The following is an 11,312-nucleotide window of genomic DNA, read 5'->3' as shown; positions in this document are numbered from 1 at the left end:
CCTGGAAACATTCAAAATATTGGATCTCAATGAATATTTGAACCCAATGTATTTTATTTCTTATTTCATATACTCAGAAAAGGTAAAAAGAAAGATTGTGGTCCATGCTGGCCTGGTCATAGACTTAAAACCCTACCACAAAAATGGCTAAAGCCGAGCCGGGCACAGGTGGCTCATGCCTGTAATTAGCTATGCAAGAGGTGAGATCTGAAGATCACAGATCAAAGCCATCCCAGGCAGCACAATGAGACTCTTATCTCCAATAAACCACTAGAAAATGAGAAGTGGTACTGTGGCTCAAACAGCAGAGCCCTCGACTTGAGCTGAACAACTCAGGGACAACACCCAGGCACAGAATTCAAGTCACATAACCAACAGAAGAAAAATGAGGGCTGGGAAGGTGGCTCAGTGTTAGAGCTCTTGCCTTGCATGCCTGAGTCCCTGGGTTCGATTCCTCAGCACCACATAAGCAAAAAGAAAAGAGCTGGAAGTGGCGCTGAGGCTCAAGTGGTAGAGCGCTAGCCTTGAGCTGAAGAACGGAGGCACAGCGCCCAGACCCAGAGTTCAGGCCCCATAACTGGACCTCCCCATCCCCCACTAAAAAAAAGAAAAAAATGACTAAAGCAAAAAAAAAAAACAGCAGGTGTATGGTTCATCAGGTAGAGTATCTACCTAAAATCATGGGACTCTGAGTTTAAATTCTAGGATAGAAGGGCAAAGGATGTGAAGGAATAGAAGGAAGAAAAGAAGGAAGGGAGGAGTTATTCTGTATATTGAACTTGCCTAGCTATTTCATTAAGGTGTCTTCTCATTCCTTTTTCTTCTTTCTTCTTCTTTTTTTTTGTGGGTTGTGGGCTTGAACTCAGGACCTGGATCCTGTCCCTGGTCTTTTGTGCTCAAGTCTAGTGCTCTACCGCTTTGAGTTACATTGTCCCTTATGGTTTTCAGTAGTTAATTGGGAATAAGAATCTCATAGATTTTCCTGCCCAGGCTCGTGTTGAACCTTGATCCTCAGATCTCAGCCTTCTGACTAGCTAGAATTACAGGTATGAGCCATTGGCTCTGGTCACCCATTTGCTTTCTTTCTTTTTATTTTTTGTAAGTCATGGGACTTGAACTCTAGGTGCTGTCCCTGACCTCTTCAGGACAAATGAAGTGCTCTACCACTTGAGCCAGAGCACACTTCTGGTTTTCTGGTGGTTAACTTAGGATAAGAATCTCATGAGCTTTCCTACCTGGGCTGGCTTTGAACTGCAATCCTCAGATCTCAGCCTCTTGAGTAGTTAGGATTACATGTGTAAGCCACCTGCACCCAACTTCCTCATTTATTTTCTCATGGTGAGTTCTAGCTGATTTATCTACTCCTTGTAGTTCCTAGCAACTACAACGTAGGCCTAGAAGTACCTCATCCTTTACAGTAGTCCTTAGGACCAAGTGACTGCTGAGTGCAGGAAAGGAGATGAGGCCAATATAAAATACAATGCTATCTATCTATCTATCTATCTATCTATCTATCTATCTATCTATCTATCTATCTATCTATCTATCATCTATCTATCTATCTATCTATCTATCTATCTATCTATCTATCTATCTATCTATCTATCTATCTATCTATCTATCTATCTATCTCTCTCTCTATCTATCTATCTATCTATCTATCTATCTATCTATCTATCTATCTATCTATCTATCTATCTAGTTAGTTATCCAGGGTAGAACACTAACACAGTCCTCCACTACCACAAATTATGCAGTCGAATTTCTCACATTTGAGGAAATCACAGGAGTCATCACATCTGGAATGTGATAGATAAATATTTCCCTGGGAAAACCATCTTCATGATCATGGCATCTCCCCTGCCAGGTAAGTAACAATGCTGACTTGGTATTTTAAAAACTAACAAACACATGAGAGTAGTTCACATTTGTAATACTAGCTACTCAGAATGCTGAAATCTGAGGATTAAGCTTTAAATACTAGATAAATTTTGCTGAATTTTGATTAAAGCTCCTTTGGTGTTTTTAATTTTAGTTTTTATTTTCTTATTTTAATGTTTCTTACTGTGACTACCAAAAAGCTGAGTGACTTACATGGCTTGTATTCCTGGATTACACTAGAGGTTCTCTAAGACTTCATCAGAGGCCAAACTTGTTCTACTCAGCTGATTAGCCAGCCACAAAGCTGTAAGTGACAATACCTACAGTAAGCAAAATTACATAAAATTAAAAATTCAGACACACAGTTACACTAGCCATATTTCAAATAAAAATAGAATTCAAGTTTCAGTGAATGTTAGTAAAGTTTTAATGAATTCATTATATCTGTGTCCCCTGTGACACTGCCATAGAAGAATGGAATACTTACGGCATATCATGTAGCTCCCAAGGCATGGAGGTAGTTACACTCTTCCTTTACAGAAAATGTTTGCGTGACCATGTACCCTAGTGAATATCATTTATTATGCAGAGGTACCCACTTTTCTATATGCAGTTATGTCTCCCTCTCCTTTTCTCCCTCCCTCTCTCTTCCCTCACCCAATCCCTCCCTTTCCTTGTTTTAGGGAGCAAAATTCATGCATGGTAAGCTGCTAAGCTGAATCCCAGCACTGGATATGATTTTGTGTTTGGTGAGGGGATATTTTTTCAGGGCTTGAACTTTGGCCCTGGACACTATCTCTGACCTTTTGTGCTCAAGCCTAGTGCTCTGCCACTTCAACCACAGGTCCGGTTCTGTCTTTTTGGTGGTTATTTAGAGATAAGGTCTCATTGGCTTTCCCTCTTCGACTGGATTCCAACCATGATCTTATCAGCTTATGATTACAGGATGAGACATTGGCATCCACCTTACTTTTTTTTTTTTAAGTTTTCAAGTATCTTCTTTTAATTTAAAAAAGAACAAGTATGGGAAACTTCCCAGAGTGGTAAACAACTTAAAACTATATAGGTTTAAATATCTCTGTATCATCACAAAATTGCTAAGTAGTTCTATTACTAACATTTTATGAGTTGAATTTTCAGGACTAACACTAATAATGTTAAGTAATTGTGAAAATGATATTACTTTGTTTTTCGGTACCCAAGTGTTATACTTTATTCTGTGTCTTATCTGGAGAAAATCTGATTCATTGTCTAGAATGATTCCTATGAATCATAAAAATAATGACAGAGCTAGTTCAGTCAATGACTTAGAGTTCTAAAGCCAAACTTACAAGATACTTTGTATTTTAATCCATACAGTATAGTGATTTTGTCTAAAGCATGCCTTACTGACACACATCACTAGAAAAGTCAGCTTGGAAAATCGGTCTGTACTCAAATCTTGTCAAATTAAGAACACATTTGAATAGTGATGATATATGTCCAAGCAATAACTTGAAATAATTGTCACTGACTGTCTTGACAGGTACAATTAGCTTCTTTGATTTCTACTTGTCATAATATTTATACTTCAAGAATGCTACAGCAGTGTTAGACAATTTTGAAATGGCTGCTTCCAGGGACAGATAAGAAAAATAATCTTAAACCAGGAGGTAGTGGCTCACGTCTGTAATCCTAGCTCCTCAGGAGGATGATATCCGAGGATTGCAGTTAAAAGCTAGCACAGGCAGGAAAATTCATGGGACTTTTATCTCCAATAAACCACTAAGAAAACTAGAAATGGTACTGTGGCTCAAGTAGTAGAGCACTAACCTTGATCTGAAGAGCTCAAGTCAGACAGAGTCCTAGTCCCTCGACTGACAAAAATAAATAAATAAATAAATAAATAAAAGAAATCCCACACTGGCCAGATGAATGAGAACTGACAATGTTTTCTAGGTAATGTATATTTAGTGCTAGTTTTTGTATATTTCATCTTACCTCATATATTAAGTGCTTTTTTGCAATGAACTAAAGAAGGTTCTTAAGTGACTTTTTTCTATGAATAACTGAGTTTGTAATAAACTTATTTTGTAAAATATTGTCTATTTTCCACTATTTCTTTTTATCATTTAAATCTCCCTCTTTGTTCTGCACCATCTTCCACTTCCACAGGTTTCCAGGGTATATCATAAGAAGACTGTGTACACATTATTCTGGGGTCCACCACTGCCTCCCATGTCATTAGGTAAGGCTATGCACCATTTTTTTAAACAAATATGTGGGGATTTTCTTTCACTGTAATCCTAATGAATTAAAAGTAGGTGTTAGAAAAGTTCTAAGTCAGTCACTGCACTCGTGGTGTGCTGTGTACCCAGAGATCCATGAAAGCAGTAGTAGCAAGTGATAAATTAGAGTATCTAGGAGAAACTATTTATCTATAAACTCCCCTGACCTCTAAAGCAATGATAGAGCAGATATTTTTCATTGTACACAGGTATTTTGTTCAGTGTCCTGATCTTTGATTAATACATTCTGTTCTTTTTCTCTTCTATTCAAAATCAACCTTGTCTTTGTTATTCTCATCGCAAAGAAATGTCAAACAGAGCACTAGAGCATGGTGTTTACATATGTAACTGAGGTCTTTTTGCTGTGTCTCCCCATGAAGGATGGTAGAAAGGCAAAAAAGCATGAATGAGAGAATGAGAAAGTAAGACAGTATTTGTTTTGAAACAAGATCATTTTCATAATGAGGTCATCTGTCTATGAGGGCAGAGTTCTCCTCACGATCATGTCTTAAAGATTCTACCTCTTTGTTCTCTTATTTTTCTTTTTCACTTTTTTTATTGTGAAAATACCGTACAGAGGGGTTACAATTACATGACCAAGATAATGAGTATATTTCTTATCAAGCATTATTCCTTCCTCCTTTGTTTCCCCTTACCATCCCTTCCCATCTACTCCCCCCTCCCTTGCACCAAAGTTGAAAATTTCGTTTTTGACATGACATCCCATTGTTGCAATGGGTCAACCTGTATCCCTATTTAAACAAATTTTTTTCCCTTCCTACAAAGCAACAAAAAAAATCATCTTATAAATATGTTAGAAATAATAGCAAGAAAGAAAAACCATTTGATTCCTTATCTTGAGGTTTCGCCTAACATCAACTTATCTGACTGGATATATGGCTATAACTCAGGCCCTGGACCCTGTCCCTGAGCTCTTTTGCTCAAAGCTAGTGCTTTACTACTTAGAGTCACAGCCCTACTTCTGAGAATGCCTGAGTACCGATGGCTCACACCTGCAATCCAATTGATCTCAGAAATATCTGGAAGTGACACTGTGATTCATGTGGTGGAGCACTAACGTTGAATAAAAGCTCAGACACCAGGACAAGAAAAAAGAAGAGAATGCTAGACAGATACATTGAAGGAAAGTATAGGAATCTCGAGAAATAAAGGCTTTCCAAAAGCAGTGATGATTAGGTTATGATCTAATATATTAGATATGATTTATTTGTCTTAATGCTGAAGCTGTTTAATATTCTAGACCCTCTCATGTATCTGCTGATAAAGCTGAATGACCAAAAAATAATGTTGGGAGTGGGGGTGTGCTACGAGTTAGAATTCTTTTTTTGCCTTAGGAACATTCTCTTTTCAGATTAGAACTTTGATGTCCCAGAAAAATGTTTAAAGTAATTTTGTTGTTTCTTATAAATTATCATACAATTAAGTATATCTCTTTTAATCTCCCTATAACTGTGTATAGGATGGAAAGAATAGTTTATTCCAGTGTATTGGAATACTTCAAATTGTTTTTTGATTCTTCTAGTCTGATAGTCATACTCTGAAAACAAATCCTTAAGTTATTGAAAACTGATGAGCTTTCTTTCTGCCATAGGAATAGGAGGAGACAGAACTTGCTTCACTTCATATAGCTATGGAGGGGAAGGGATTGTCCTACAGCATCTCCTTTGAAAAGCTTAGTGGTGAAGCCTTTGGCATCAACATTCTCATCAAGGACACCAATTCAGCCAAAGTGAGTTGCTGTGGTCTGAAGTCTCCCCTACAATTCCTCTGTTCCCTTGCAAGCTACATTCCACACTAAAGGTATCCATCATTCTAGGTAGACAGCTTATGTTTTGTTGAAAGTGTATGAGTGAATGAAGGTGCAATCTTATGGGACTTTATCATTGAGTGACATGCATGAAGAATTTACACACAATAGGAATCAGTCCTCAATTGCAGTGATTTATGAAGAGATTTCATATCCTAACCATAAATGTTCCTTAGGCCAAGTATTTTACCTTGAACCAAAATGATGCCATGGCAAAAAGAAACTGTAATAGGGTTTTCAAACCCAAACGCAAAGTATTTCTGCCCATGACAACATAAAGTGAGCTATACTCATTCCCTGATTTAGTACTTGTTTGACCATATGAAAATTCTTCATTGTGATTAAAATTTTTAATCTATTTTAAAAACAAAAATATTTTAAATTCCCATGTGCACATCCCATTAGGAAGTTGATGTGATGCCCAGAAACTCTCTATTTTGTCACTTAGATTTTCTTGCGTGTGCCAGTCCTCTTTTTGTTTGTTTTCCTTTGTTTTTAATTTAAGCTAGTGCTCTACCACTTGCCATAGCTCTACTTTCATCTTTGTTGGTTATTAGGTAGAGCTAAGGTTAGTTAGAGCTAAGGTCACTCACAATTCTCAGATCCTAGCCTCTTTAGTATTATAGGAATGACCCACTTGTGCCCAACTATGTTACCTGTATTTAGATCATGTGATCTGCTAAGGGTTTTCCCATCTTTTTTTGTGAAAATATGTCTCAACAAAATAAATACTAAAAGAACAAAATAAAAGTTATTTTGATTCTCTAAAATAGACAAAAAATAACAATATTCTAAATTTAAGTGATAAAGTAACTTTTTTGGAGTTGTTGAAAGACTGTATATACTTAGTAGCATTTGGTGGAAAAATGAATCAACTATCCAGAGAAAGAATGTGAAGCAAGATATTTTTATGAGGAGTATTAATGTGTACAACAGTTTTTACGTCATTAATGCAGTCCACTTCATGTAGTATCGAATTACAGATGCTATGATCTGCTATGTATATGGTCATCACGTAAATCTAAAATTTTCAATCTGTCTGAGCATTTTCAGTTTTTCCTCAACAGCAGTCATCACATTGAACCATAAACTCCTACAGGAGTCTCCTGGAGGCATTTTACACTTAAGAAACAATTCAATTCAGTATCTGACTGCCTTTTGCTCACTATCTAGTTCTACCAACTGAGCCATGCCTTCAACCCTAATTTCTGATTTTAAAAATTCAGAAAAGATAATAGTGATAATAATTCTCAGATTTCCTTCACCCAGAAACCCACATATAATTTTGTTTGATTTAATTTTCTCTCAGTGTACTTAATGCCATCTTTTTGTTTTTGTTTTTGTGTACTGGGATTCAAATCAGTACCTTTCACTCTCATAAAACCTAGGCATTAATGATTCATGCCTATATTACTGGTTGCCTCAGAGACTGAGATTGAGCGTCAAGTTTCTAATCCAGCCCAGGGAGGAAAGTCTGTGAGACACATATTTCTAATTAATCCCCTAAATGAATGGGAAAGTGGAGCTGTGACAAGTAGTAGAGCACCAGCCTTGAGGGCAAAGGTAGAATTAGAAGCAAATTCCTGAGCTCAAGTGGCACACAAAAAGTTAATTTCAATTCCCTTCAGCGCTGTAATAAATTAAAAGGATCTACACTGTATTAATTAATGGTTAACATTACTATAGCAATAGTAAGTTATATTTATTGATGATATTCCTTTATTTTCCTAATTTTACTTATATACTAATATCTTAATATAAGGAGATAATTCCTGTTTAACAAGATTTTAAGGATCAGAAGTGTATACAAGGAGTTTTGATTGGAAATAGGTATTTGCAAGTTTTTCATATACATAAATGATAGTTGAATAAGCTTGGCATGTATGAAGTAGGCTAAAGAATCCAGCAAGAAAAGGTCCACAAAGTCTTGGGGAATAATAAAATATTAGCCACAGGTGATTCTGGAAAATAAAAACTTTTGAAGAATAGAAAACAACAAAATATATAGCTATTGTTAAGGACATTGAAATATATACTATCAAGATAAGTGGGCTACTTAGGAATAGATGACTTGTGCATGTACAAATGGCTGATGTCCAGGCAAGATCATTCCAGGCCTGCTTGAGTGCACTAAAGCGTGGAGCCACTAAAATGTGTGTTGATACTCTTTCTCTTGTCATTAATAGTTGAGTTGAGCAGAGCAATTCAAGAAATGTTCATGCAGGACCCCAGAAAGTGAGGCAGGGCTGTATGAAAACACTGCCTATCACCCAGAGGTTGATTGCTATGTATCATTCTTCACTGAAAAGGTCCAGGAATATTTTGGGAAATGAAAGGATCAGAGATACTTTGTTAAACTGGAAAGGAAAGACATCATCAAAGAGCCAACAGAACTAAGAATAGAGAAGCTAGCTGGAAATGACTGCTGCTACTGTTGGTTGTGATACTATTTGGACTTGAAAAAAAGGTAAAAAAAAAACTCATTTCTGACTGCAAAACACTGTTAGCTAAACTGAATATAGCCATAAATAACAGGAGATAATTAGAATATAAAAAAACAACCAGAATCCAGAATTGGAGGCTCAATCTAGTAAAACTAATTACTCAGGAGTCTGAGAACAAAAGATTACAATTTGAAACTAGCCCAGGCAGGAAAGACTGTGAGATGTTAGTCCTCCCTTTGGTTGTTGGACTTGAACTCTGGGCCTTGTACTGCTCCTAAACACATTTTGTAATGCAAGCACTGTACCTCTTTGAGCCACAGCTTCACTTCCAATTTTTTAGTGGTTAATTGGAAATAAGAATCTCATGGACTTCCCTCCCAAAGCTGGCTTTGAACCACAATCCTTAGATCTAAGCCTCCTGGGTAGCTATGACTACAGGTGTGAGCCACCAGTACAAGTCATTTTAACACTATTGTATATGTATGTATATTATATATGTTACATATTGTAATATATATTATATTTTATAGTTGTATATATTATAAATTATATGTATTATTATGTATATTATGATACATATGATATATAATATAGTGTATAGTGTATATATTATATTATGTATTATGTGAAATATATCATATTGTGTATACTATATATGTACTATAGAGTGTATACTATATATAAAATGCATAATTGTATAATATATAATATGATTTATAATATACAATATATTGTATATAATATAAAGCATAATATATTATATAAACCATATACAATATGTTTTCTATGCTATGAACCATATATAATACATAATATAAATTTTATATATATATTATGTAATTCCTATTATATTATATATTACTCATTATATATTATATTGTATAAGTTGTATATTATATTACATGTAATATATTATATGTAATACATAATTATGTAATATGCACTGTTATATGATATACAATATATAATAGTGTACATAATGTTTCATATATACTATAGTATATATAATATAGTATATTATATAATGCATATATAATATACATATGTATTGCATATAGTATATACTATATATACATTATAGGATATATTGTATAATACATTATATATAATATATTATATACTAACATACTATATATTAGTATGTGTTATACATATATCATTTGTGTGTGTGTGTGCAAGTGTGTGTGCAGTTGCTCTAGTATGGTGCTTGTTTGAGTGCATAGAACCAGAAATTAGATAAAGGGAAAAAAATCTATAGTCGAGCATGCCACATCAAACCTAAATATTAATGACAATAAAATTATATCTCAAAAAAAGCTGATTAGAAGAATCCAGTCACAATAATGACATATTACTGTATAATTCTGTTAACATGAAAGTCAAGAAAAGGTGAAATTAACTGTAGTGATGGCCGATCAATTATATAGCCTCAGACCCAGTATGGATTGGAATTTTACTACAGAAAGACAAGATATCTTTTAGGGGGTCAAGGATACACTTTATACTTTATTTGTGGTTGCTGTGGAAAGCAGAAAATGCTGTAGGCAGTTCTAGGCAACCAGTGAGACTTAATAGTCAGATGCAGTATGTGATAATGTAGTTTGAGGGAAATGTGGACAGTAGTAATGTATTGCTTTTTAAAATCTCTGAGTTTAGTGGTTGTGCTGAGATGATGTTGAGAATGTCCTTGTTCATAGGATGTATGTTATATCTTCAAGGGTATTGACACTGTGATGGCTTTGTCTATAACTTCATTGGGTAAACCTAGCTGCTCAGATGGTGAGATCTGAGGATAATGGATCAATTGTCTCCAATTAACCACCAAACATCTAGAAGAGGAGCTGTGACTCATGTGGTAAAGCACTAACTTTGAGGGGGGGGATAAAAGAAAGCAAAGACAGATCTCAAGCCATGAGTTCAATTTTAAAAAATGATTGGAGAAGAAGGCAAAAGGATGTCAAAACCAAGAGTGAAATATGTCATCAGAGTTTGGAGATTACCATCTAGGATGCCTTTAACCAAGAATGCCTCTATTAGATGACTTTTTCTTGTGATTTTGTTGTAGGAAAAAATGTATTGAATTACATAATAAAAACATGGCTCTCTGAACTTAAAGCAAACAAGAAAAGCCTACCTTGTGCATGCCTATAATGCAGTGAGACCCTCTTATCCAAATAACTGCCAGAAAACTGGAAGTGGCTCTGTGGTTCAAGTGGCAGAGCATTAGCCTTGAGCTGATGTGCTCATAGACAGTTCCCAGACCCAGAATTCAAATCCCATGACATGCTGGAAAAAAAAGAAAACATGTCTAAAAGGACATTTAAGGGGCTGGGAAGGTGGCTCAATGGTATAGAACTTGCCTTGCATGCCTGAGGCCCTGGGTTCGATTCCTCAGTACCACATAATCAAAAAGAAAAAAGCCGGAAGTGGTGTTGTGGCTGAAGTGGTAGAGCACTAGCCTTGAGCTGAAGAGCTGAGAGACAGCACCCACGCCCAGAGTTCAGGCCCCATGACCGGACTCAAAAAATAAAAAATAAAGGACATTTAAATTATTTTGTAGAAGGTTTTGATTTATGGAGAGTATTTTTTTTTTATTTTCAAGCCATTACTTAATGACCTTTATTTAACTATTGGACTACTGTACTATTTTAATGATTTTTTTAGTCATGGGGCCTGAACACTGGGCATGGGACTTATCCCTGAGCTCTTTAGCTCAAGGCTAATGCTCTACCACTTGAGTCACAGTTCTACTTCTGGCCTTTTCTGCTTATGTGGTGCTGAGCTATCAAACACAGGGCCTCATGCCTGCAAGCCAAGAACTTTACCACTGAACTACATTCTCAGCCCACTATTTTAATTTTTATAGGCTGGAGGGTTGCTTTATTTTGTTTT

The 11,312-nt window shown here is 35.7% G+C and overlaps 1 non-coding gene across 1 annotated transcript; it reads right to left on the bottom strand.

Moving 5' to 3' along the window:
- Positions 1-1,711: 1,711 nt before the first annotated feature.
- LOC138824490 (U1 spliceosomal RNA) lies at positions 1,712-1,875 on the bottom strand. The gene has a single exon (XR_011371107.1). It is a non-coding gene; the product is annotated as a U1 spliceosomal RNA (small nuclear RNA).
- Between the last annotated feature and the right edge of the window lie 9,437 nt (positions 1,876-11,312).

This window comes from Dipodomys merriami, unplaced genomic scaffold (genome assembly GCF_024711535.1).
Source record: "Dipodomys merriami isolate MVZ:Mamm:240054 unplaced genomic scaffold, mDipMer1.0.p SCAF_1298, whole genome shotgun sequence".
NCBI classification, from domain to species: domain Eukaryota; kingdom Metazoa; phylum Chordata; class Mammalia; order Rodentia; family Heteromyidae; genus Dipodomys; species Dipodomys merriami.
The sequence above is the reverse complement of the archived record's forward strand: the minus strand, read 5'-3'. Positions and strand labels throughout refer to the sequence as shown.